General features: G+C 39.0%; 1 long non-coding RNA gene across 1 annotated transcript in view; it reads left to right on the top strand.

Moving 5' to 3' along the window:
* The first annotated feature begins 12,869 nt into the window (after positions 1-12,869).
* Positions 12,870-26,746, top strand: part of LOC144282996 (uncharacterized) — a 30,916-nt gene continuing 17,039 nt past the window's right edge. The window contains exon 1 of the long non-coding RNA XR_013351389.1: positions 12,870-12,973. This is a non-coding gene — a long non-coding RNA (uncharacterized LOC144282996). The remainder of the gene's footprint in view (positions 12,974-26,746) is intronic.

The following is a 26,746-nucleotide window of genomic DNA, read 5'->3' as shown; positions in this document are numbered from 1 at the left end:
TCTTTCCTTCTTATGTTGCTGTGCAACCTGGCAGCTTTGAGGAAGTACTGTTAGTCACTGTGATTGTGATAATGGACTGGGGTAATTATAGCATGTCAGCATGTATTGGGGACATTTTTATCAAACTGCATATTTTTGCATATTTAGCTGATATGAGGCCATGTTCTAACATAAATAGTTCATAGGGGAGGCTGGGAAACATGGTATAACATGCATTTTTAATGAATAAAGCCAATTTGAGATAGCTCAAAAAAAATCAACAACATCAAGAAAAGGAATGTATTGTAAAGATATTTTGCTATCTCAAAAAACCCAAGAACATCTGCCTCTATGGCCTACTAGAGCAATAATTGAAAATAAAAGATAAATTTCTAATCCAGGCAATACTCTTTGTCTTCAGTCTCTGGTCTCTGATCTGCTCATCATTCTGCTTTATTCTTTTCTATTAACTGGAATGTTCTGCTTCTTTGTATGCATGGGGGGTATACGGCTACCCCCAGTTCTCAAGTTGGCATTATCTTGCTTCTGGTCATATGACAGAAGTTAATTAGCTGTGTCTGAGCCTTTATTCCAAATTCCTAAGTAAAGTATGATTGGCTAACATAGGATCAGAAGTGTGTGTGTGTGTGTGTGTGTGTGTGTGTGTGTAGTGGAAAGGTGTTATGGTGTAGTAAGCAGTTCTTAAAAAAATCAGATCACCATTAAGTGAGCAGAGATTCTGAAGTTATTACCATCCATTTGAGATATGGAAAGCAGTCTTAAGAGCAAATCAAAAAGTTCGTAGGCAAAATTCACCAAAAGCTTATCTAGAAAAAATGAAAAATCTTGAAACCAACAACCGTTTATTTAAAAATGAAGGGGATTGAATTATTGATCATTAAATACAAAAGCAGAGGACAAGACATGTAGTAAATTTTGCTTATAGAGGCTTTTTTTTTTAAAGATTTTATTTATTTATTCATGAGAGACACACACAGAGAGAGAGAGAGAGAGAGAGAGAGGCAGAGACACAGGCAGAGCGAGAAGCAGGCTCCATGCAGGGAGCCCGACGTGGGATTGGATCCTTGGTCTCCAGGATCACACCCTGGGCTGAAGGCAGGCGCTAAACCCCTGAGCCACCAGGGCTGCCCTAGAAGCTTGTTTTGATTGGTTAAATGCTTATTAATTTAATGAGCTAGAATAAGCAAAATGCATGTCATGGAGGAAGCATTCCTTAGTTTTACTTCTTCTCTTGCACTCCTTTAAGTTGGCTTGTTCTAAGGGAAATGCATAAATGCTGCAAGAGTTATTTGTTATGTGGATAGTAAAAACAAAACACCCCTCTCCCCAAGAAAAAGAAAGGAGAGAATTAAAGGGTTTCAGAGTTTCCAAGAAAGGAATTGTTAAGGCGAGCCTGATATTTTAGCCAGATGGCTCCCAAATGGGTGCAGACCCTGAAAGATGAAGTGCTGGGATACAGAAAGAAAATATTTATTTTCTGTTTATACTTATTCTTTACTTAAAAATTAAGAAATGAAGCTTTGATATATATATATATATATATCAGAGCTGGTAGCCTAACTTGGATTGCATGTTAGATTTGAGGTACCATGTCTGATACACGAGGTAGAAGGCAAAATGCATTATGATTAGGATCACAGACTCTGCAACCATATGCCTGGGTTTTAATCCCATCACTTAGATCAACTACTTATGCGACCTTACATGAATGCTTTAAATCTCTGTGCATTTTTGTCTCACCTATAAAAGGAATAAAAAAATAGTAGCATTTTTTTCACAGAATTGTTCTGAAGGTAAATGAGCTGATCCATGTAAAAGTACTTGGAAGAGCTGCTGATACACAGAAGCATGATGTGAGTGTTAGAAATAACTGGTTCTGAGAGAAGCAGGGGAGTGCGACAGCACAGGGGAGCTGACAGGGTTATCTTCCCTCATTTGTTCAATCTCAGCATTATGTAGTACACTGCCAGTCAGATGCACTTGATTAAATGAAATAATACAGATTACATCATTCAGTTCCTGTGAGGGCAGAAAGGCTTTTCAGTACTATTACTATAGAGAAATAAGCAACAAATTATTTTTTTTTCATGCAAACTTAGAATAATGACTCTTGATTTTGGCTCTCAGTGATTCTTTCTAAATTAGTTTCTTTCTCAAAATAATAGTTTATAGGCTACCGTTTGTTATTCATGTTCTCTTTTTGAGGGATATCTTTTAAGGCATTTCATCGAATACAAGGAAAGCGGTTGGGAAAGAATACAATCACATTAATGTCTGAGTCAGACTGATTGTGTCAGGCATCAGCACTATGATGGAATCTTTAATTTGGGGCCAAATTAAAGAATAGACATCTTTGCCTTGAAAAATGAAAGCAAACCTCAAAGATAGAATGTGTGTGCATAATCATAATTATTAGGAGGATGGGAATGGGTTGGATTGTTCAGAGCTTGTTCTGCCTGGCTGGGAATAGGAGCAGGTCATTCCCAGGCACGTAAGGGAAAACCTGGGTGGGTTAAACCTGGGTGCCTGTGCCATTGTAGGGGAGGGAACATTTCATGTTTTGTAGAAAAGACAAAAACTAGGCAGAACTGATATTGAGAATTCTGGAAAATAGTAGAAAGTATTTTCACATGGTTTCTGAAGACTAAGGATCAGGGAGGCATTCCTGAGTTGGGGTCTCTGTGTGGCCCCTCCATTTCTCTTCGCGCACAGAAAACCAGAATTTGGTTCTTGGGAAGAAGAGCCAAATCAAAGGATGTGCTCAAAGGCTGTAATGGTCTATTTTGTGTGTCAACTCAACCGAGCCACAAGGTGCCCAGATATTTGGTCAAACATTATTCTGGGTATGTCTGTGAGGGTGTTTTTTGATGAGATTAACAGCTGAATCAGTAGACTGAGTATAGCAGATTGCCTTCTCTAGTGTGGGTGGACCTCATCCAATCTAAAGGCCTGAATAGAACAAAAAGATTGATCTTCCCAAGAATAACATGGAACTCCTCCTGCTTGCCTGTTGAGCTGGGACATTAGTCTTTTTCCTACCTTTGAACTTAAATTGAAAAATAAGTTCTTCTTGGGTCTCAAGCCTGCCAGCTTTCAGACTGGAACTAACGCCATCAACTCTCCTGGGTCTGTAGCTGACTGCAGGTCCTAGGACTTCTTAGCCTCCATAATCATGTGAGTCAATTCCTTAAAATAAGTGTCTTCATGTAATAAAAGATACATATGTGTGTGTTATACATATATTATATATATATATATATATATATATATATATATATATATATATATATAGTTTCTCTTAAAACCCTAACTAATACAAAGGTCAATAGTATTAAGAATGATTATTTTCATTCTAATATATTCTGATAGTATTAAAATGAAGAAAAATGGCCCACATACTGGCTTAAACAAGGTATCCGGAAGAAATCTAATTTAGCGTAGAGATCTGAAAAGCAAACAAACAAAAATAATTCTGAATCAAGAATACAAGGCATTTCAGAATACTACTTTTTATACTAAATACCACATCTTGGTGTTAAAAACAGTATATGACTGCTTAAATCATTATATATAGTATATTGATAGAGGAAAGAAATGTCAGGCAAGCATAAATGGAATCTGTATGTATATAAAAAGTGAATAACTTGATCTTTTAATAAGCCTACACTTCACATTATATTTTTTGTGTGTTTTATAGGGTTGAATATTAGGAATAATATTATTGAGTATTTTTTATTTGGCTTTGTCTTTTAACCATTAATTAATATGGATTTCACCATTCACTAAACAATATGGCACTGTGACTTGGCAGTGCAGGAAATAAACATTCGTAGCATAGCTTTTATTATTCTCTAGGCAGCCATGAAACCAAATAAAGCAAAGATGAGACCCGGTGTTTCATATTTTACCTCTTTTCCTATGTGCAAATGGTCTGGGTTTACTGAAAAAATGTTCCCCCGAAACCTCAGAAAATGTCTGCTTGGACTGAACCTCAAGAAAATTTAGAGTTAGAGAGAGAAGGAAAGATGCATTTTAATAATCTGAGTGAAAAAAACCATAGTTTTAATAAGCTCTCAAGTAGGGCATATTGCATGTTTTCTATGACTTCTGTTCTCTTGGCCTTTGAAAAAATTTGGGTGGGTGCCTTGATAAGCAGCCAGACAATGGTATTAGTGAAGCTGATCATGTGGGCACTAAATCCAACACCAGCTTTACCAGTTGTACTTGCCTGGGCTTTTCCACCGTCTCAGGTATGCTTGTAATAGCTGGAGATTCTGGGACCGATTTCCTACGCTCCACACAGCCAAAAGCCAAATAGTGTTCATATTTCATTCCCAGCTTCACCACAAGGCCAAGCTTTTGCCAGATATCCCAGTACCTGGATCCAAAATATATTCCTTACAGACTTTCTTTCTCATAAGGCGTTATTTATGTGACTGTCTTGGGGTTGAATAACACGACTTTTAATTTAACCGAAAGGCAATGGCGATACACTAGATGCTACTTGTGAGACAAGCGTCTACATGAGAACAGTGGTCTCTTGAGGAAGAATTAGACATGCACGTGTAGGAATAGGCTGCCTGACAATAAAATTGTTATTCCTAACAATCAAGTCAGACTTCTTGGCAAATGAGCTCTGGGTAATATGTAGCTTGCAATGTCTTTTTACTTACAGATTGGCAGGGGCCAGCTGATTGGCTTGCTGATACATTGCATTCCTCTTGAATATTAAGGAAAATAAATCCGGGAAAGTGGTGTGTGGGGGAGATTGTTGCTATTTTCCCCAAATAGGCAGCTACAGGGTACCAGTGCCGATGGGAATGCACTGCTCTGAAAGCCACTTTGGTTTCTTGGTGGGGGCTAAGAGAGGAAGGTCAGGTAATATACTTTATGCCAAAGACTGAGGTTTAATAGGGTTAGACTGGACCTCACAAGGAAGGAGAAGCTAGGGCTTGCAATTTCATCTGTTACAGAATCTCTGCCCTGTTTCTAATGCATAAAGGTAGTTATACGGAGCAAGAACTATTTAAAGTCATTGGTAAAATAGCAAATTGATCAAGTAACTCTCCTAAACTTCTTCTTCCTCTCTTACAAAGCTCATGTCTTTTTTCCTTGTTACCCTGAGGCGTTATCCTTCATCATAATTACTCTTCCTGTGTCATTTCCCCTGAGGCTCTTCCACACTTTAATGATAAAACTGAAAATTCTATTTTGGTGACAGTGTCAGTGATTATTATTCAACGTGTTGTGCCTCCTAGGAAATATTTGTAATTTAAACAATGGTTTTCTGCATCTCTATCCATGATAAGCAGTTTGGGCTCATTTTTTAATGTTATTCTAAATACCACAACTTGACCCTGAAAAGCAGATTAAAATATTCTTCTGGGTCTTAGAATTAATTCCACATAGGTTTAATAAAACCTACCATTTGCCAGAGACCGTTCCAAGCACACGAAAACAAAGATGAATAAAATACAACCCTTGCCCTCAGTGAGCCACCAAAGATTTTACTACAAAGGAAGTATTATAGCTTCTGTGCATGGTCTGAGTTCCCAAGTTGGAAGGGAGTCATGAGCTGTGGGAGGACAAATACCTAAGCTAAAGGTAGGAGCTGTGAGACCCTACGGGATATGCTAATCACTTCTGTGCTTACCACAACCCCTACCCCTCATCCTCTACACTATGCTGTGAGGTCCTTGCTCAGAAAACAAGTTATTCACGTTCATACTTTTGGTACTTGCAGTCAGGGGGCCAATCTGATAGTTCAAACCTTGAATCTACATCTTACCAACTGTGACCTTGAACACATTTATTTACCTCCGCAAGTCTCAATTTCCTCATCTGTAAAAATGAGGAAATGAAAATCTCTAAATAAAAAAAAAAAAAAGAAAGAAAGAAAGAAAATCTCTAAATTGCTTATTTTGGGGGGAGGATTTAATGGGATAATTCATGCAAAGCACTTAGTGCAATCCCTGGCACATAGTAAGCTCTCAAAGAATATTGGCAAATGTAACAGAAATAAAAATCGATGTACCACATAGCTCAGTCTTTACGTGGAATTAAATAAAAGGAAATAGAAATCCATCTCCAGAAGCCTTGATGAATAACATAGGAATTTGGTGTCATTTGCTGAGAGAAGCAGGCCCCGGGATCTTAGAGGCTCTAACACATAAAGAAGCCTGTAAGAAATGCTCTAGAATATTTCCAGTCATTTGTTCCTTTGTCTCTCCAAATCCCTTGCCACTCATGACAACTGCTAAGAACCTTTCTTATTCTCTCAGCTAAATCTGTCTTCCCATTAATTTCCCCCACCCCCTTTTCTGAAGAGCCAATTCACAAATCATGTGATCATGTTCACGCTCACACTTCCTGTACTCAGGCACTGCCCCCACCGCTGGAGTGTGACCATCCCTACTAGGTGCAGCCCCTGAGAAACTTAGGTTTTCATTCAGAGTTATTTTCGCATGAGCGTTATTTCTCTTGAAATTATGATGAATCGAATGCGATGTTTCACTGCCTAGTACTAACATCATTATGAAATGAATGATCAACGCATGGCTCTGCCACTGTAGCATAAAAGGAGCCCCAGACGTTATGTGAATGAATGGGCTATGGCTGTGTCCAAAAAAACAGAAGTGGATTATAATTTTAAAAGTAGGTGGATTATAATTTGCTGACCCCTCATGTAGCCATTGTGGGGACTTTGGCCTTTACTCTGAAGACAAAAGAGGCCGATAGAGGCTTCAGGGCAGATGGGTGACATAATCTTACACTTGAAAAGGATACTTCCGGATCTGTGCTGAGAAGTGACTGTAGGGAAACAAAGGTAGAAGGTGCAGAACAGGCAGGGGGAGAACAGGTAGAGGGATCGCTGTAACAGAGAATGAGAGCATGAAAGTGCCAAACTGTGGGATTCTGGAAGTATTTTGAAGATAAACTTTTACAGGATTTGTTTGTGGATTGCTTGTGGGACTAGAAGTAGTCAAAGTCTGGGAGTGGGTTGGCCAGTTAGAAAGCAGTTAGGTATTCCAGGTGAGGGGTGATGCGGGCCTGAACCAAGGTGTGGTTTATGGGTCTTATGCCAAAAACTGGCAAGGGCGTGGGTATGGGGGGGACACATTCCCTGGTACTCTTTTTACGCGGTAAAACTGGTGATCTGTCCCATTTCCTCCTGAAGCTTTCTTCAGGGCTGCTAAAGCACCTTGCAGAAACTAAAGGGAGAACGCGAGACTCGGCTGACATCCCTTCTAGCTCTGTGCCTGCAAATGCTAGGCGGAGTGAGAGAACCTTCTTAGCCTGTAGGGGGGGATGGTTACCTGCCTAATAAAAAGGGAGTCAGCTAACGTTGACTTGGTTTCTGGTCTTTAATCCACAGTTTAGATCTGAACTTTGGTCACATTCCTTAGATATTATCTGAATATTTTATCAAACTTATGATCCTTTGATTATATGAGGCACCTTTTATTTTTTACCCACTACAAAAGAGAAAAAACACAACTAATTGAAACACAGTGTTTCCTATCACCTCAATTGTGAGACACGTCCTGATTTTAGAGCTATCGAAATGTTAAAAATACGAATATTAAAGAACAGTGAAATACAGCATGCTGAAAAAAACAACTGTGTAAGCTGACACCCAAATAAAAATCAAGGGCTTCTGTACCGGGTGCCTACATTATAGTGGAGTGCTACTCGGAAACTCCGAAAACTGGGATAACTTATAAAGCCTACTCGTATTATATTTTAGTAGATATATTTTTAAAAAGGATTTTATTTATTCATTTGAGAGAGAGAGAGAACACACAAGAATGGGGAGGGGCAGAGAGAGGAGCAGACTCCTCACCAAGCAGGGAGCCCCACCTGGGGCTCAATCCCAGGACCCCAGGTTTATGACCTGAGCTGAAGGCAGATGCTTAATGACTGAGCCACCCAGGTGCCCCAATTTTAGTAGATATTTTGTTAAAATGTGTATGTATTTTAAGTAACCCCACCACTATATCTTAAAAAGAGCATACTGAATAGTTTTCCATCTTTTTGTCAGTGGCTTAAAGTCATGATCATAAATAACATTGGTTTCCAAGATGCCACTCTCTTTGTTTGACTCCTGGTCTAGTGGCTTCTCTGTCCCTCTAAGGGTTTCTTCTCATTTCCCCAAGTCCTACACTTCCAGGTGCCCCAGGGTCAGTCCTTCCATGTCGTCTTCTCTTGGTGCCCTGATAAGCTCCCTAACTTCGTGGGTTTTAAATGTTTTAAAAACCACCAGCCTGAACCTCCCTCTGAACTTCTCTCTTATATTCAATGATACAGTTGTCTCCTTCTCTCGGACACCTAATGAACATCTCACACCTGACATCTCCAAATGAGCTCCTTTTAAAAGCTCTTCCTCCTACAGTCATTTTTATTTTCAGTGAATGACATTTCCATTCTTCCAGTTGCTCAGGTCAAAGCATTTGGAGTCATCTTTGACACCTCTGTGTCTCTCATCCCACATATCTAAGCCATCAGTAAGTTCTTTTCATCCTATCCGCAGAATATATCTGGAAGCCCACTGCATGTCACCATCTCCACCAGGACCAGCATTCTTCCTCCCTTGGAGTTTAATAGCTTCTCCCTGCTGCCACCTTTGCCTCCCTAGCGCCATTCTCTACATTTTTATAGAGAGCCTTTAAAAATGTCATCAGACTATGCCGCCTTCCTGGTCAAAAACCTACAATGTCTTTACAACTGTTGGAGAATCAAATTCAAAGTCTGTACCATGATCTACAAGGTTCTGCATGGCCTTGGCCTCTGCCTCTTCTCTGACTTCATCTTCGGTTTCTCTTCCCCTGGCTTCCTCTTTGAGCTTTTAATGCAGTTTCTCCATCTGGGCACTGTTAGCATATGCTTTGTTCTGGAGGAGTTGTCCTGTCCATTGTAAGATGTTTGCTAGCATCCTGGCCTCTACTTAGTAGACGACAGTAATGTCCCTGCATTGTGACAATAGGAAATATCTGCAGATGTTGCCAAATGGTCTCCAGGGGTTGGGGGTAAAACGGATCCTGGTAGAGAACCACTGCTCTAACATGTCAAACACACTTCCTCTTCCTCAGGACCTTTGCATCATCTGTTCTCTCTGCCTTCTTCCCGATACCACACAGCTTGCTCCACTACTTGGCCAGGTCTCTCTTTCAAATATCGTGTTAACCACCTCACTCTCATTCCTTCTTCTTCTTTTTAAAAATTTAATCAATTTGCCAACATATAGTATAACACCCAGTGCTCATCCCGTCAAGTGCCCTCCTTAGTGCCCATCACCCTTTACCCCAACCCCCCCCCCATCTCCCCTTCCACAACCCTTTGTTTGTTTCCCAGAGTTAGGAGTCTCTCATGGTTTGTCTCCCTCTCTAATTTTTCCCGCTCAGTTCCCCTCCTTTCCCCTATAATTCCTTTCACTATTTCTTATATTCCCCGTATGAGTTAAACCATATGATTGTCCTTCTCCAATTGACTTACTTCACTCAGCATAATACCCTCCAGTTCCATCCACGTCGAAGCAGATGGTGGGTATTTGTCGTTTCTAATGGCTGAGGAATATTCCATAGTATACATAAACCACATCTTCTTTATCCATTCATCTTTCGATGGACACCGAGGCTCCTTCCACAGCTTGGCTATTGTGGACATTGCTGCTAGAAACATCGGGGTGCAGGTGTCCTGGTGTTTCACTGCATCTGTATCTTTGGGGTAAATCCCCAGCAGTGCAATTGCTGGGTCATAGGGCAGGTCTATTTTTAACTCTTTGAGTTTTCCAGAGTGGCTGCACCAGTTCACATTCCCACCAACAGTACAAGAGGGTTCCCCTTTCTCCACATCCTCTCCAACATTTGTGGTTTCCTGTCTTGTTAATTTTCCCCATTGTCACTGGTGTGAGGTGGGATCTCACTCTGGTTTGATTTGTCTTTCTCTGATGGCAAGTGATGTGGAATATTTTCTCATGTGCTTGTTGGCCATGTCTATGTCCTCCTCTGTGAGATTTCTGTTCGTGTCTTCTGCCCATTTTATGACTGGATTGTTTGTTTCTTGGGTGTTGAGTTTAATAAGTTCTTTATAGATCTTGGAAACTAGCCCTTTATCTGATATGTCATTTGCAAATCTCTCCTCCCATTCTGTAGGTTGTCTTTTAGTTTTGTTGACTGTTTCTTTTGCTGTGCAGAAGTTTTTTATCTTGATTAAGTCCCAATAGTTCATTTTTGCTTTTGTTTCCTTTGCCTTTATAGCTGTATCTTGCAAGAAGTTGCTGTTGCCAAGTTCAAAAAGGGTGTTGCCTGTGTTCTCATCTAGGAGTTTGATGGAGTTTTTCTTTTTTTTTTTTAATTTTATTGATTTATTCATGAGAGATACAGAGAGAGACGCAGAGACACAGGCAGAGGGAGAAGCAGGCTCCATGCAGGGAGCCCGATATGGGACTTGATCCCAGGATCCTGGGATCACGACCTGACGCAAAGGCAGACGCTCAACAGCTGAGCCACTCAGGCATCCCGAGTTTGAAGGATTCTTTTCTCACATTTAGATCTTTCATCCATTTTGAGTTTATCTTTGTGTATGGTGTAAGAGAGTGGTCTAGTTTCATTCTTCTGCATGTGATTATCCAATTGTCCCAGCACCATTTATTGAGGAGACTGTCTTTTTTCCAGTGGATGGTCTTTCCTGCTTTGTCGAATATTAGTGGACCATAGAGTTGAGGGTCCACTTCTGGGTTCTCTATTCTGTTCCATTGATCTATGTGTCTGTTTTGTGCCAGGACCACACTGTCTTGATGACCACAGCTTTCTAGTACAGCTTGAAGTCAGGCATTGTGATGCCCCCGGCATTGGTTTTCTTTTTCAATATTCCTCTGGCTATTCAGGGTCTTTTCTGATTCCATACAAATAGTTCCTTCTTTTTTTAGGGGGGAGGGGCAGAGGGAGAGAGAGAATCTCAAGCAGGCTCTAAGCCCAGCACAGAGGCCAATGTGGGGCTCCATCTCATGCCCAAGATCACCACCTGAGCTGAAACCAAGAGTCAGGTGCTTAACTGACTGAACCAGACAGGTGTCCTTCACTCATTCCTCATCAAGCTCACATGCTTTTGTTTTCCTCTGTTCCATTTACTACTGCCTTGTTTTAGCCACTTATTCTATCCATGTGTTTCCTTTAATGTGGAGGGAGCACAAATAGTGTAAAACTCTTGTCCTGTTTGTTCATACCACCTCAGGGAAGTGGGATGGCTTCATGGATTGGCATATTTGGTAAGAACAAACTGTATTTTGGGCTCAGTTCTCATTTTTTTTTTTTTTTTCTCTTGGTGTGCTTCTTTCCAAGAGCAGGTGAGGGAACCTGCCCTCTTATTGCTATTTCTGACTTTGTGGGTAAGTTTGACTCCATCTGAGGTTCGATGACCATGTGGAGAGGGTGTACAGACATTCGCTCCTTGTAAAGGATTCTACTTGGGCAGCTTTTAACTACTTTGGCTGATGCAAGAGGCTTTCAGCCCTAGGCCGTGCAATATTTTACATTGGGTGGATGATTACAGTGGAGGCAGGTATTTCCAGAGTCCGCTGTCTTTCTACAGAGTCAAGACTGTCTCTGAGAGGGAGGGCCGCTCAGCAAAGGCACCGGGGTCTCTCGCGCCCTGGCATGTGCTGTGTGGGCAGCCCTCACAAATGCAGCAAGCGCAAGGGCAGAAGGTGAGGGACGACTTCAGCACGGCCGCGGGACTTCCCTGTAGGCTGCTGCCCTGCATATCCCTGGAGTGAAGATCCCACAATAGGCTACAGTGGTTCTCCATGTGATAGTCCTTTATGACATTAGGGGAAGGGAGCATATTCATGACCTTTGAACAGCAAAGCAACCAAGTCCCATGGGTGCTACAGAGCATAACTGGGGGCAGGGGTAGAAGTGGAGGTGGAGGGGTGGGCCTAGTTTTAATTGTTAGCGCCAGACCCAGCAGGCAGCACTAGATGGCCCCAAATTCCACTCAGAAGTCCCAAAGAAAGGATAATGGAAGTTTAAGTTTGGATTTGTATGTTCTTTTCATACGTAGGCCAAAAGTTCCCTTTCACTATGGGGCTCAAATTGGTTCTTGATTGGTTAATTTTGTCTGAGGGAGGAATATTCTCCCGGAGGCAGCCTTTTCAGGTCTAACCATCCCTTGATGAGAAGTAGAGGAAACAGCCACTGTGGCCTAGGACCAAAAAATATCTGATGTCAAGGGAGTGTGAACATGATGATCCTGTGTAGAACCCACACTCCCTCTACTAATGGGGATGCCATAATTAGGGATTCAGAGGGAAACGGAAATTAGATTTGTACAGAGGGAAAGTAAGGGTCTTGGACAAAGAACTGGTGACTGGTGCTCTCACTGACATAAAATTTCAGCCTTGTAAGAAGACAGTAACTTCTCCATATCACATACCTAGAAAAGAGACAAAATACACAAGTGAATCCCTCTCTCCTCCTCATGCTCACTGTGTAATGACAAAATTAGCCAAACTTAAGTTCTCCTGACCTAAGGTAGGTCTCAGGGTCTTGGGCTTTAAGTACCAGGTTTAGCTGACTAACATTCTGGCAAAACTATCCTCACTTTTTAAAGATAACTTTGAGCCCTTGCAACACTAAATATTTAGTTTCAGAAAGATAATTTTTCTTAAGATAACAGTTTTGGGGGGTGGTGGGGATTGTTTATTTTCTAATTTAGTGGGTGCTGGCTGGTGCCGTGATCTACTTATGTGTCCAATTAACTTTTTGGACTCTATAATAAGGGAAGTACATCAAAGACTTGGCATTGCACTGAGCAGCCCTGAGGCAACCACTCTCTTCCCGTAAGAGACAGCACACACTGCAGCTGATTAAAGGACCCCCAACTTCACCCAGGCAACAAGAACCCCTTCAAAGCAGAGTAAGACACTTTGGAAGAAGAATTGGATCTGAATTTTATTGACCTTTAACTTACATGGGTGAGAGTATTTGCTTCCATTGAATTTTAATACTTTTGGACATTAAATCACAGAGATTTAATCTCTGAACTTTGCATTTTTCTCCAAAATTACATAACAGAAGGGAGTTTATATCTAATTGTGGGCTATTGCTGTGTTGGCATATTATTATAGAGTGCTTTAAATTGTTTATTTTTACTAAAAAATCTCTGATATGCTTTCTTGTATAATGTGGCTTATCACAATTGGGTATGAGAAATAGAATAGGGAGTTGTCAGTCCTAGTACGGAGTGACTTGATGTTGGTTTAATTATGCTATTCTAACCCGGTTTAAGGTTTTCTAGGAGAAAATTCTAAACCTCCCAAAAATGTTCTCAAAAAAGTGGCTGGTATTGAAAGTGTTGCCTCAAGAAGACAACAGCGGGATTGTTCTAATAAATTTCTTATCTCTAATCTCTACTCTGAGACAGATAGCAAAACCCATGTTGATCATAGACTTATTGGTTAAGTCCAAGATTAAAAGATCAAAACACTAGCAACTATTGGAGAAAAAGGCAGAAATGCTACTTCTTTATGTTGTCTTCTTCCATGTTTGGGAGTTAAATTAGTGTCATACTAACAGCACCTCTCCAATCCTTCGCTCAGAGCACAGCTAAGGAGGAAGAAATGACTTACCTAATTTGAACGTTTGGAAAGAATAAACCGTGCATGCTTGGGATTCAGCTCCTCCACTTCTCTCTTGGGACAGAGATTCCTTCTAAGCAGTCAGGTTTGTCCTGGCTCTACTTGCCCTAAGGCTTAGGCTAGGCAGTTTTGCCATAAGGGGATGCCTTCCCTTGTCTAGGCTTGCCTGTGACTGGGTGGGGGAAAGCCTGTCCAATCTGGGGGCTTGTAATTACTGGCTTTCTTACTTGTCAGCCACATCCCTTATGTTAGTTTTTGTCCATAATAAAGGTGATATTTGACTTATTATCCATCTTTCACTTTTGTCTTATTTTTCCATTTTCTCAGGACCTCAGCAGAGGGAAATACCCACACTTTAAAACATCCATATTTAGCACTTGGAAGTACATGGGCCTTGTATATTTACTGAGGCTGTTCCGTAGTAGTTCTTTTTCTGATGTTTAGTTGAGTTTCAATGACTTCAATTTGTTGGATAAATGACATCTGGATAAGTGAGGTGTTACATTTCATTATGAGGAAATGGAGAATGGTGCATACGTGATTTGAAGTTGGCAAGAAGGAAATTCTGTTTTGTTTCCATCAAGGCCAGCAAATAGTCCTATTATCACATTTACATGTTTGGCTTAAGTTCACATTGGGCTTTCTCTTTCATATGTCCTCTTAAAAGTCTCTTTATTGTCAGAGACAATTTCCTCTCTTCCTTTCTGGATTTAAGCATGTACAGTAGTTCCCTCTTATCTACAGGGGATACGTCCCAAGACCTCTAGTGGATGCCTGAACCCATGGAGAGCACTGAACTCTGTATGTTACTGCTTTTTCCTATACATACATACCTATGAAAAATTTTAATTTGTAAAAGAGGTACAGTAAGAGATTAACAACAATAACTAATAAGATCAGATAATTATAACGATATGTTGTAATAAAAGTTATATGACTGTGATCTCTCTCTCCAAATACCTTGTTATGTTGTACTCACCCTTTTTCTCGTGATGACATGAGATGATAAAATGTCTACATGATCAAATAACATGAAGTAAATGACATAAGTATTGTGATGTGATGCTAAGCTATTACTGATCTTCTGATTTGTTAGAAGAAGGGTCATTTGCTTCTGAACTGTGGTTTCAGTGTTGCTGTCCAAGTTTCCAGTTTTCTGTTTAGTTATCATAGTCCAGAAAACCTGTTTTATTGTCAGAAGGTTAACAGTAGCCTAACGCTATGTCACGATAACTACACCACTCAGCTCATGTTATCAGATCACATGCACATTTTATCATCTCACATCATCACATAAGTAGGGTGAGTACTGTAGAATAAGATTTTGAGAGAGAGACCATATATTCATAACTTTTATTACTGTATGATGTTCATATTGTACAACTAATTGTCCTGTGCCTAATGTATCATCATAGGTATGTATGTAAAGGAAAACAAAACAAAACAAAAACAAAGAAAAAAAACCAGTATCTATAGGGTTTGGTACTCTCCGTGGTTTCAGGCACCCACTAGGGGTCTTGGAACATGTCCCCTATGGATGAGGGGGACTACTGTATAAATCTGGGCACACTTGTGAATATTCCCAGGTACTTTCATGTAGTCATCTCTTTCATCTCCTTTCTTCCTATGTGTCCAGCTCTTAGTAATGTTAGGGTTTTGAATTAGGAATTATTTTGAGGCAAAGCTATAAGCTTAAACTTACACGCGTGTGTGTGTGTGTGTGTGTGTGTGTAGAGGTTTCCAATTCAAGTTAAGAAAAAATTTTACACTGGCTTTTTGTTGTTTTTGTTATTGTCCTTGAGGCTTACAATTCCATTTGGAATCTCAGGAAAGGGGTAGCCCTGTTAGAATCTGGTATTCTCGCACTTCAGTGGTCATGATGCCAACTCAATATCATCAAAACTCCCACAGCAAACTAAATTAGACCTTTTTGTTGTTATTTAAAAGCAACAGAAACCAGTCTGTGGTTGGCAGCTTTTAAGATAGTCCTACTGACTCTCCCTCCCATCATTCACACCTTGTGTGGTCTTGTCCTCCTGAGTGCAGGCTAAACATAGTGACTTGCTTCTGATGAATGGAATGACAAAAGTAATGTGGGTCACTTCTGAGATTAGGTCATTAAAGACTGTGACTTCCATCTGGCACTGTCCCACTCTCGCTTGCTTGCTCGCTCGCTCACTTGGATGAAGCCAGTTGCCATGCTAAGAGCTGTCCTATAGAGAGGCTCACATGGCAAGGAACTACAGCAGCCTCTGGCCAACAGCCAGTGAGCAACAGAGGCCCTTAGTCCAACAGCCTCCAAGGAACTAAATCCTGCCAACAACAACTAAATGAGAATGAAAGTGGATTCTGCCCCAGTTGATTCTTGAGATGACATTAGTATTGCTGACACCTTGATTGCAGCCTCTTGAGATACCCTCAGCTGGAAGGTCCAGCTAAGCTATGCTTGGACTCCAGACTCATAGAAACTTTGAGCTAATGTATGCTGTCCCAAGCTATCAAGTTTGGGGGAAATTTGTCACTCAGCAATAGATAATTGATATATATCCTAGATCTATCATGAAAAATTATTTTTAATAATTTATTAGCTTACATCTCTTTCAACTTCGGTTAAAAGCAAAGAATAAGAAATCGCTTGACTTGCAAAAGGATTTGTTACCCAGTCATTAGAATCATTTACTTTTTCAGTTTCTCATACTCCAAAAGGCTCTACCAAGTAATTTTCAGTAATACATGCTGCTTTTTAAGTTAGAAACTCCTTGTTTAATCCAATACACTAAAAAAGATGGGAAATTTGGAATGTTAATTTTATGCACCTTTGCCAACATAACATTTTTAAAAATGGAAGGATAGTTAACATGCAATATTATATTAGATTTCAGTGTACAACATGGTGATTTGGCAATTACATACACTGCAAAATGCTTACCACACTGAGGGTAATTACCATCTGTCATCATAAAAAGTTATTACCATATATTGAGTATATTCCCTGTGTTGTACTTATCATCCCCATGACTTCTTTATTTTAAAACTGGATGTTTGTACCTCTTAGTCCCTTCACCTATTTAGCTCATTTTTTCCCCACCTCCTCACCTTCCCTAGCACTGGCAACCACGAGTTTCTTCTCTGTATTTATGAGTCTATTTCTGTTTTGTTTGTTCCTTTTTTATTTTTTAGATTTCACGTGTGGGTGAAATTATATGGTATTTGTCTTTTTCTGCCTGACCACTCATTTTGTTGCAAATGATGAGATTTAATTCCTTTTTATGGCAGAGTAATAGTCCAGTGTGTGTGTGTGTGAGAGAGAGACAGAGACAGAGAGAGATATTACATTTTTATTATTTACGTGAGAATGTTTTATTGTCTCTCTCTTTTTTTTTTTTTTGAAGTATAATTGACACACAATGTTATCTTAGTTTCAGATGTACAACATAGCGATTCAAGAAGTTTATACAGGGTGCCTGGGTGGCTCAGTGGTTTAGCGCCGCCTTCAGCCCAGGGTGTGATCCTGGAGATCCGGGATCCAGTCCCCCATCCGGCTCCCTGCATGGAGCCTGCTTCTCCCTCTGCCTGTGTTTCTGCCTCTCTCTCTCTCTCTCTCTCCCATAAATAAATAAATAAAATCTTTTTTTAAAAAAACAAAACAAAAAGTTTATACATTATGCTATGCTCACCTCAAGCATAGCTACCACCTGTCACCATACGACTTTAGTACAATACTATTGACTATATTCTCTGTGCTGGACTTCTTTATTCCATGATTCCAAGCCTGCACCTTACATTCTCTTTCACCTATTTTGTCCATCCTTCCATCTTCCTCCCCTCTGGCAACTATTAGTTTGTTCTCTGTTTCTACTTTGTTTGTTTTTAGAGTCTACATATGAGTGACATTACATGGCATTTGTCTTTTTTCTCACTGACTTACTTCATTTAGCATTAATATCCTCTAGGTCTACCCATGTTGTTGCAAATGGCAAGATTTCATTCTTTTTTACGGTGGAGTAATATTCTATTGAGCGTATATACTACATCTTTAACCATTCATCTATCATTGGACACTTGGGCTGCTTCCAAGTCTTAGCTATTGTAAATATTGGTGAAATAAACATAAGGGTGCATATGTCTTTTTGAATCAGTTCTATCTATCTTTATTTTTTAAAAAAACATTTTATTTATTTATTCGTGATAGACAGAGAGAGATAGAGGCAGAGACATAGGCAGAGGGAGAAATAGGTTCCCTGAGGGAGCCCGATGCAGAACTTGATCCCAGGACCCAGGGAGCATGCCCTGAGCCAAAGGCAGACGCTCAACCACTGAGCCACCCAGGCATCCCTGAATCAGTGCTTTCATTTTCTTTGGATAAATACTCAGTAGTGGAATTAGTGGATCATATGTTATTTCTATTTTTAATTTTTTGAGAAACCTCCATACTGTTTTCCATAGTGGCTGCACCGACCTACATTCCCACCAATGGTGCAGGAGGGTTCCTTTTCCTCCACATCCTTGGCAACATTTTTTATTTCATGTCTTTTTGATATTAGACATTCTGATTCGTGTGAGGGATTATCTCAATGTAGTTTTGATTTGCATTTTCCTGATGACTAGTGAGATTGAGCATCTTTTCACATGTCTATTGGCCATCTGTATGTCTTTGGAAAATGCTTATCCAGGTTCTCTGCCCATTTTTATTTTTATTTTTTTTAAAGATTTATTTATTTATTTATGACAGACATAGAGAGAGAGAGAGAGGCAGAGACACAGGAGGAGGGAGAAGCAGGCTCCATGCTGGGAGCCTGACGTGGGACTCGATCCCGGGACTCCAGAATCGCACCCTGGGCCCAAGGCAGGCGCTAAACCACTGAGCCACCCAGGGATTCCCTCTGCCCATTTTTAAATTGGTCTTTTTGGTGTTGAGTTGTTGGTGTTGTATCAGATACACCGTTTGTAAATATTTTCTCCCATTCAATAGATTGCCTTTTTATTTTGTTTATGATTTTCTTTCCTGTGTAAAAGCTTTTTGTTTTGATGTAGTCCCGATACTTTATCTTTGCTATTGTTTCCTTTATCTGAGGAGACATATCTAGAAAAATATTGACAAGGCTGATGTCCAAGAGATTACTGCCTATGTTTTCTTTTAGGAGTTTTATGGTTTTAGGACTTGAAAACATATTTTAATCCTTTTACATTGCCTTAAATATATTTTTCCCAAAATATTGAAGTTGCAAATTGAGGTCATTTAATTTATAGGACATATTTGCCAAAATCTTAATTTGCAGTCATCTTTATGTCCAAATGAATTAATCAAACTGAATTTTCTTTCTGTTGGAAGTAACCTGACTTAAAAAAAATTAAACATGATAATACATATTTTAAGAATATTATATAAATAAATTGTGGTACACATCTTAAAAGATCCTCTTCAAAAACCAAGGGAGAGAATTATGGATTTATTTTTGCTTCAAAGAGCAAAAAGATAGATGGGTCTCTGATGGTTGGAGAAGAAAGTGTTTTTGCAGGCATTTACTTGGGAAAATGAGCTGCAGGAAGAATTTCTCAGTTGGGTAATAGAGAATATTAAGTTTCTTTTCTTATCACCAGTGTCACAATGTATAGCTTTTCATAGTGACACTCAAATTTCTTTGACATTTCTGTCTTTGGGGAAAATAAAGTTGTTGTGTAAAAATAATGCTATTAATCTTATTCATAAAAATAAATTATTATAACCTATTTTATGGAGAAAGATATCCCTTATGGAATAGGAAGACATCCTCTGAAGAACATATATATTTTTTCTCATTAGGTTCTATGACTTAGGAGGGATGCTCTGTGTGAAAATGCCTAGTGTAAGTCTTAACACTTTTTAGGTACCAGTTTTTTTAACTAAGTTTTTAATTTATTTTAATTTAATTTTTAATCTTAATTTAATTTAATTTTTCAATTTAATTTCAGTATAGTTAACACACAGTGTTATATTAGTTTCAGGTGTACAATACAGTGATTCAGCAGTTCTGTGCTCATCACAACAAGTGCACTCTTTAATCCCCATCCTGTATTTCACTCCTCCCCCTACCCATCTCCTCTCTGGTAACCATCAGTAAGTTTGTTCTCTGTAGTTAGGAGTCGGTTTTCTGGTTTGTCTCTCTCTCTCTTTTCTCCTTTGTTCATTTGTTCTGTTTCTTAAATTCCACGTATGAGTGAAATCATACGTCTGACTGACTTATTTCACTCAGCCATGTACCCTCTAGATCCATCGATATTACAAATGGCAAGATTTCTTTCTCTTTTGTGGCTGAACAATATTCTGTTGTATGCATATACTATACATTTTCTTTATCCATGCATCTGTCCATGGACACTTGGGCTGTTTCTATAATTTGGGTTTTGTAAATAATGTTGCAATAAACATAAGGGTGTATATATCTCTTCGAATTAGTGCTTTGTATTTTTGGGGGTAAATACCCAAATTGTGATTATCTTGTTTTGTTTTTTTGCATTGATTTAAGGCCATTAGTCTGTTCGTCAGGTAAAGGTGATGGCAGCAAGAGGTTAGGATGTCTGGACACCAAAGGCTTTGAGTGAAGCTTTGAGGTTTCTGAGAATATTTCAATTTCCATAGCTTATGACCAATACACATATGATGTCCAAGAGCCTAGACTTTTTTTTCTCTAGAAAGAACAAAACACTGGCCCATAAGATAATGCGGGAGAGAAAACTGACTGACCCAATGGACTGTTCAACTTTGGAGTGAGCTACTGAAGTTGTGAGCCATCCTCTGGCTACCTACAGAAGTAGAGTATTTTCTCGTCTGGTATGTTAGATGGGATATGGGTGTAGGACAACGGCAATGACCTCTCAAGGTCTATCCAATCCTAAAAGTGACTAATTTTTGCAAGGGAATGCATAGTGTTGAGTAACAGGGAAACAAAAACATCTATCTAGAAGGCATGTTATGAATTAGAATTTGTGATTCTTGGGGATTATTTCAGGAATGTATCGGTAAAATATCTAGAACATATTATTATCTTTATTTGTAATCTTCATTTTAAAATGATACTGCACATTTTACATCTTGTATGTTTTGTATTTGTAATTTGTGTGGTGCATCTTATTGCCATTAGTATATACACAGAACGCTTTTCTCTACTAGCCTGTGTGCACTTCTAGGTAGGCACTGTATCTTCCTTATCTTTACATTCATAGAACCTGACATAAATCCTGGAATGCAATGGGCTGAATGAACTTTTGATGGTCCAAACTGATCTGGACAGACCTATTCTGAGCCTGCCCTATAACACTCTGTACGTTGTCTTGTAGCATTTATTTTACTCATTTTAGGTCATTGTCATTCCTATTTACTTCATCTTCAACATTAAGTTTTGCTCTTCTCTTGTCTGAGAGAAACAGTATATTTTAGTGGCAAAGACACATACTCCACCAGATTAAAAATCTGCTTGGGTAATCTGCTGTGTAACTGTGCAACTTATATAACCTCTCTATGTCTCAGTGTCTTCATCTGTAAAATGGGGGGTATTGACAGTACCCATTTTGTAGGGTTTAGTGGAGGACTAAATGTGATGAAGTATCTAACAAGTTTAGCACAATACTTTGCAGGTGGCAAGTGCTCAACAAATGATAACTATTTTCAGTTTACCCTGTAGCTTCACAAGCACATAATTCCCTATGGATGGGAGGCATGTAATCCAGGTTGAATTCAAATAAATCAGAATTTGGGAGAGAAAAAGTCAATGGCTGAAGTAGGTAGAGATTTGCAAGAGATAATTACTAAGTTAACATTTGACTTAGTATTCAATATATTTAATTAAATATATTTAAATTATTATCATAATTATTACTTTTTTTAGAGTTGCTCTTACCTAAATCATCAATCTTTCCTATATTCTACAAGATATGTACAACCTCACTTAATCTCATGTGTTTCCATGTGAGTTTTATGAAGTTAGTACATTATGCTTTCATAGGCAATCCATTCTTCCAGGCTATTATGGAATGCAAGGATTTCATTTCAGAGAAGCATAATTGCTATAATATATGGGTACATTTATGATGCTATATAAATTTTAAAAAATGCTAGGGTATATTTTCCCGTGGCTATACTCTGGCTTTAAAATAGTTTTTGTTTCTAAGATAGGAAGAGTTCATATATAAGAACCGCTGATTCATTCATTAATCTTTAAAAGTTAAATTAGAGCTCTACATATCCCATTGCATTTTAACGTCCCAAAAAACATTAAAAACGAAAGCTAGGATGATAAGTGAGATGAGTTCTACCATAGGAGTGGTATCAACAACATGCTGCTCAGAGTGGCCTATTAGTTCTCAGATCCATTTTCTCAACTCCCCTCTACTCACTCTATTTTTTTTCCCCTTGGAGACACTTTATTGCTAGTTTTGGCCAATGGAAGATACTGGCAGGAGATTGGAGGACAAGATGTCTGGGCATTTCCACTCCGCTCATTTGCTTGGGTCAGGGAGAGTCATCTCTGGTCGTGGTTGTGTCCCATCGTGTTTGCACACTTTTGCAGGGGAGCCTCCTGTCATTGTTCCAGCTAATCCTAGGCAGTCAGTTCATGAAACCCGCTCTTACTGCACAGCCTGGCTTATAGGATTGGTCCCTTCATCTCCTACTCTTCTAGTCCCTCTAGAGCTAAAGGTAGTCACAGATTCCTTACGTTACTAATTTCTGGGTTGTCTCAAGAACCCATCCTTTGTTTCTCAGCTCTTTCAAGCACCTTTTACATCTTCCTGTTGGATTATCTGATGTAGAAGGTGATGTTTACATTTATGGCCGGATGTTTAGTGATTTTAGCCATTTGGATAGATAAGCAGAGACATTTGAGCATTTGAGTTTTTATCTTAATATAGCAGGTACATCGTAGGTGCCTTAGCCTGTTTGGACAGATTGGGAGGCTTATAAACAACAGAAATTTATTTCATGCAGTTCTAGAAAGCTAGGAAGTCCAAGTCAGAATGCCTGTATGGTCATGTTCTGGTGAATACCTTAACCTTTGTTTATAGTCAATGGCTTCTCACTGTGTTCTCACATGATGAAAAGAGCTAAGGAGTTCTATCAGGTTTCTTTAATAAAAGTGCTGATCCCGTTCATAAGAGCCAGGCCCTTATGACCTAATAAGCACCTCTCAAAGGCCCCACATCCTAATACTATCACGTTCAGCATTAGGATTTCAACATGGACTTAGGGTACACAAACATTTAGACCATAACAGTAGACAATGCAGAAGCTTCTGGAATCTTGTTGCTTTGAATGAAGGGAGTAAAAATTTGTGTCTTAGATCACTTCTAAGGACTTGCATTATTTATTTATGATTTTATTTATTCATTCATGAGAGACACACAGAGAGAAGCAGAGACATAGACAGAGGGAGAAGCAGGCTCCTTGTGGGGAGCCCGATGCAGGACTTCATCCCAGGACCCCGGAATCACACTCTGAGCTAAAGGCAGGCACTCAACCACTGAGCCACAGGTGCCCCGGGACTTGCAAGTTTTAGACAAAGATTTATTAAGCTGTAGCTCTTCTTTGTCAAAATTCCTGCACTCCTTCTCTGTAGCTGAAATTTACACAACGATTTTTTTTTTTTTAGTTGATAAGCAAAAGGACAGAGGAAAAGAACATGGAGGCTCTGTATATTCTTCTTGTCAGCTCAGAAAATTTACTTCAACTTCAGTCTCTTCTGCATTGATTTTTAACTTTCATGGAATAAGGAATAGCTCTTTTAAAAAAAGTAGTAGGAGTGTTGGTGGACTGACTGGTGCAGTTATAGGTATAATACATTCTAGGGGGGAGGTTCATCATAGGTATGAAAGATCTTTCTCCTCCTGCTCTGATCTTCTCTTTCACAAGGAAAAATATTAAAAGCATTGACTTATGCCATGGGAATCTTATCAATAATCTGTTGCTCAAAGTGTTCTGTACATGTACTAATCTTAAGCAGTGAAAGTGCCAAAAGGAATGTTCGAGAATACTAGGGTACTGCTTGGCTAAATAATTCCCTTATGTACTGTTATTTGTTAGATGTAATCCCAGAGATTGAGTTGAGAGCATTTGCTGCCAGACTGCACTTTTGATTGCTTTTAATTTCTTTAGGCTCCTTTAAAAGAGCACAAAGTCAGTTAATTAGGCAATGGTGATTCCAAGCAGAAGAAGATTAATTTCTTCCATTTAATATCATTTTTTATAAAAGAGGATGCTATTTAGGAGATAAAGGGCTAGGGAGACAGCATCTGTTAATTTCCAAGATACTCAAGATTCATAGCCAGCACATAATTTCTTGTGTAAAGAGAAACTCACAACAACTATGACAACAAAATTATCCTAAGTTCAGTGAGAGAATATTTCCTGCCAGTAACTTCATGACCCTCACATAACTTAAATTTATGGTTTGAGATAATTTTTTTGAAGGGAAAATAAATTGGTACTAAACTCTGGTATTGGCTCCATGTCTTGGACATATTCTATAAACATTTTTACAGATTATTTGGGAAAGTTCTTCACAACTTTATATATATATTTTACTAGTTTCATTGCCAAAATAAATTAGCCCAGTCAATAGCTGTCTTCCAGTCTCTGTCATCTTCTTCTTCTTCTTCTTCTTCTTCTTCTTCTTCTTCTTCTTCTTCTTCTTCTTCTTTTTCTTTTTTAAACATTTTGGAATCTTATCTGGGGAAGTCACCCAGAAGACTAGTGATGTTTCTATTGAAGGCTTGGAAGCTCGAGTTTCGGTTCAGTAAACATTTGCTTATCATCTACTTTGTGCTAGGTATTTGGGATATAAGATGAGTAAAGCAAGTCTTTAGGACAGTAGTTCTCAAATTTTAGCATTTATCACAATCACCTGGAGAGCTTGCTAGGCCCTTGCCCTAGAGTTTCTGATTCAGCAGCTCTAAGATAGGAACCCCATATTTGCATATCTAAAAAGTTCCTCAGTGATGCTGATGATATTGGTCTACATGATAAAATTTATGATATTGGTCTACAAATCACAAAAAGAACATAAAAACATATGATTAAAATGTGATTTGTATGCTTAAAAATTCACAAGGATACAAGATGGGATAAATGAAAGAATAATTAAATCCATTGTAGGAGGGGGATGTTGATCAGGAAAAGCTTTAGGAAAGGATGACACCTGAGCAGGATTTGGTAGCATGAATGAAAATTCAAAGAGAACAACAGAGGGTATGAGAAGGAATTTTTTTTAAGTGCCAAAAATAGAAATATACAGGGACATGCCAGAACATGATTTATTCATTCATTTAACACATTTTTTTTATTTTAACGAGTTTTTATTTATCTATTCATGACAGACAGAGAGAGAGAGGCACAGACACAGGCAGAGGGAGAAGCAGGCTCCATTCAGGGAGCCCGACGTGGGACTCAATCCTGGGCCTCCAGTGGCACTAAACCACTGCGCCACCAGGGCTGCCCCATTTAATACATTTTAGTAATATCCACTACATCTTGAGAATAAATAGTGAAAAATGATACATATATGTATGTGTTATTTACAAAAATACTTATTGATAGATCACTTGGCTGGAGCATGCATGAGTAGCTGAGCGCCATGATAGAGATGGGTCTGGAAAAATAGTCAAGGGCAATTAGTGATTCATGGATGACATGTACCATGCTAAGGAGCTTGAATTTCACCCTTTAGGTAGTGAGGACTATTTGGGGAAGATTACTCTGGTACCAGTGGAGAATGGATTGGAGGGAAACAACAAGATCAGAGTAAGTAAGATCAGTAGGAAGGTTATTGCAGTAATCTGATCAAGAGATGACGAGGGTCCTAGCAAAGTTTTATTTCATTTTTGAGTCATACAACATATAAACATAGTTTGTTTTTTTCCTTTTCTTTCTCCATAAACCCACCACCTACCTTCCTTTCCCATTAGAATGTTAATTCTTTAGAGGCGAAGTGATTATTTTTGTATTAAAGCCTGTATGGTCACACATTGGTTCCCTCAGTATAAAGGAAGGAATGCTCTTACCTAAGCAAGTAATAGAGAGTAATTTAGACAATAAGGAAAAAAAGTTGACTAGGAATTTTTTTTGAAGATTTCAAAAACTGCCTTTAAATAAGTTATTTCCTGTTAAGTTTTTGTGTCTAAATTTAGCCAGTGGCTCTACTGCCATTTTAAATTTAAAATTGTCTTCAAATTTATGCAATAGCTGCGGGCATTGGCTAAATACTATGTAGGTACGGAACAGAACCTATCTTTCCTCCTGCTAACTCCAAAGAATATCCAATCAAGATGATGAGAACCACATGGGAGACTGTCCTCATACCCAAATTCTTTTAGGTCAATTCATGTCCGATTGTATTTTGAATTTTTGCCATGCCACAATGTTCCGTTTGATGAAAACATGGCTTCAATATTTGTAATAAGCAGAATTTGTAAAGTAACATTCCAAAGATATCCTGCTCTAATCCCTGGAATCTGTGCATAGGAGTTGTCACTCTCATGACTATGCTATGTGGCATAGTCAAGCTTAAGAGAGGGAGAGTATCTTTTTGGACCTTATCTAATCACACAAGCCCTTAAAAGCAGAGTTTTCTCCAGCTGATAGCAGTAGGCAAAGACAGAGGAATTCAATGTATGAGAAGTATTCAAGGACCCAGTACTGTCTTGAAGATGAAAAGGACTACAAGAGAAGGAATGTGGGTGGCCTCTAGGAGCTCTGAGTGGCCCCTTGTTGGCAGCCCCTCGTTGACATACAATTGTAAAGAACTGGATTCTACCAGCAACCTGAATTACCTTTGTTATGGCCTGAATTGTGTCTCCCAAGATTATATGCTGAAGTTCTATCCCTTAGAATCTCTTAGAATGTGACTGTATTGAGAAATAGGATCTTTAAAGAGGTGATAATTAAATTGAGATAGTTAGGGTGGGCCCTAATCTAATATGTTGTTCTTATAAGAGGAATTTAGGACACCAACATGCACACAGGGAAGACCAAATGAAGACAGGTGGAAGATGGCCATCAGCAAGCCACCCCTAATGGCACTGTGGTCTTGGACTTCTAACTTCCAGAGCTTTGAGAAAATAAATTTCTGTTGTTTAAGCCAT

The sequence above is a fragment of the Canis aureus genome, chromosome 14 (genome assembly GCF_053574225.1).
Source record: "Canis aureus isolate CA01 chromosome 14, VMU_Caureus_v.1.0, whole genome shotgun sequence".
Classification (NCBI taxonomy): Eukaryota; Metazoa; Chordata; class Mammalia; order Carnivora; family Canidae; genus Canis; species Canis aureus.
The sequence above is the reverse complement of the archived record's forward strand: the minus strand, read 5'-3'. Positions and strand labels throughout refer to the sequence as shown.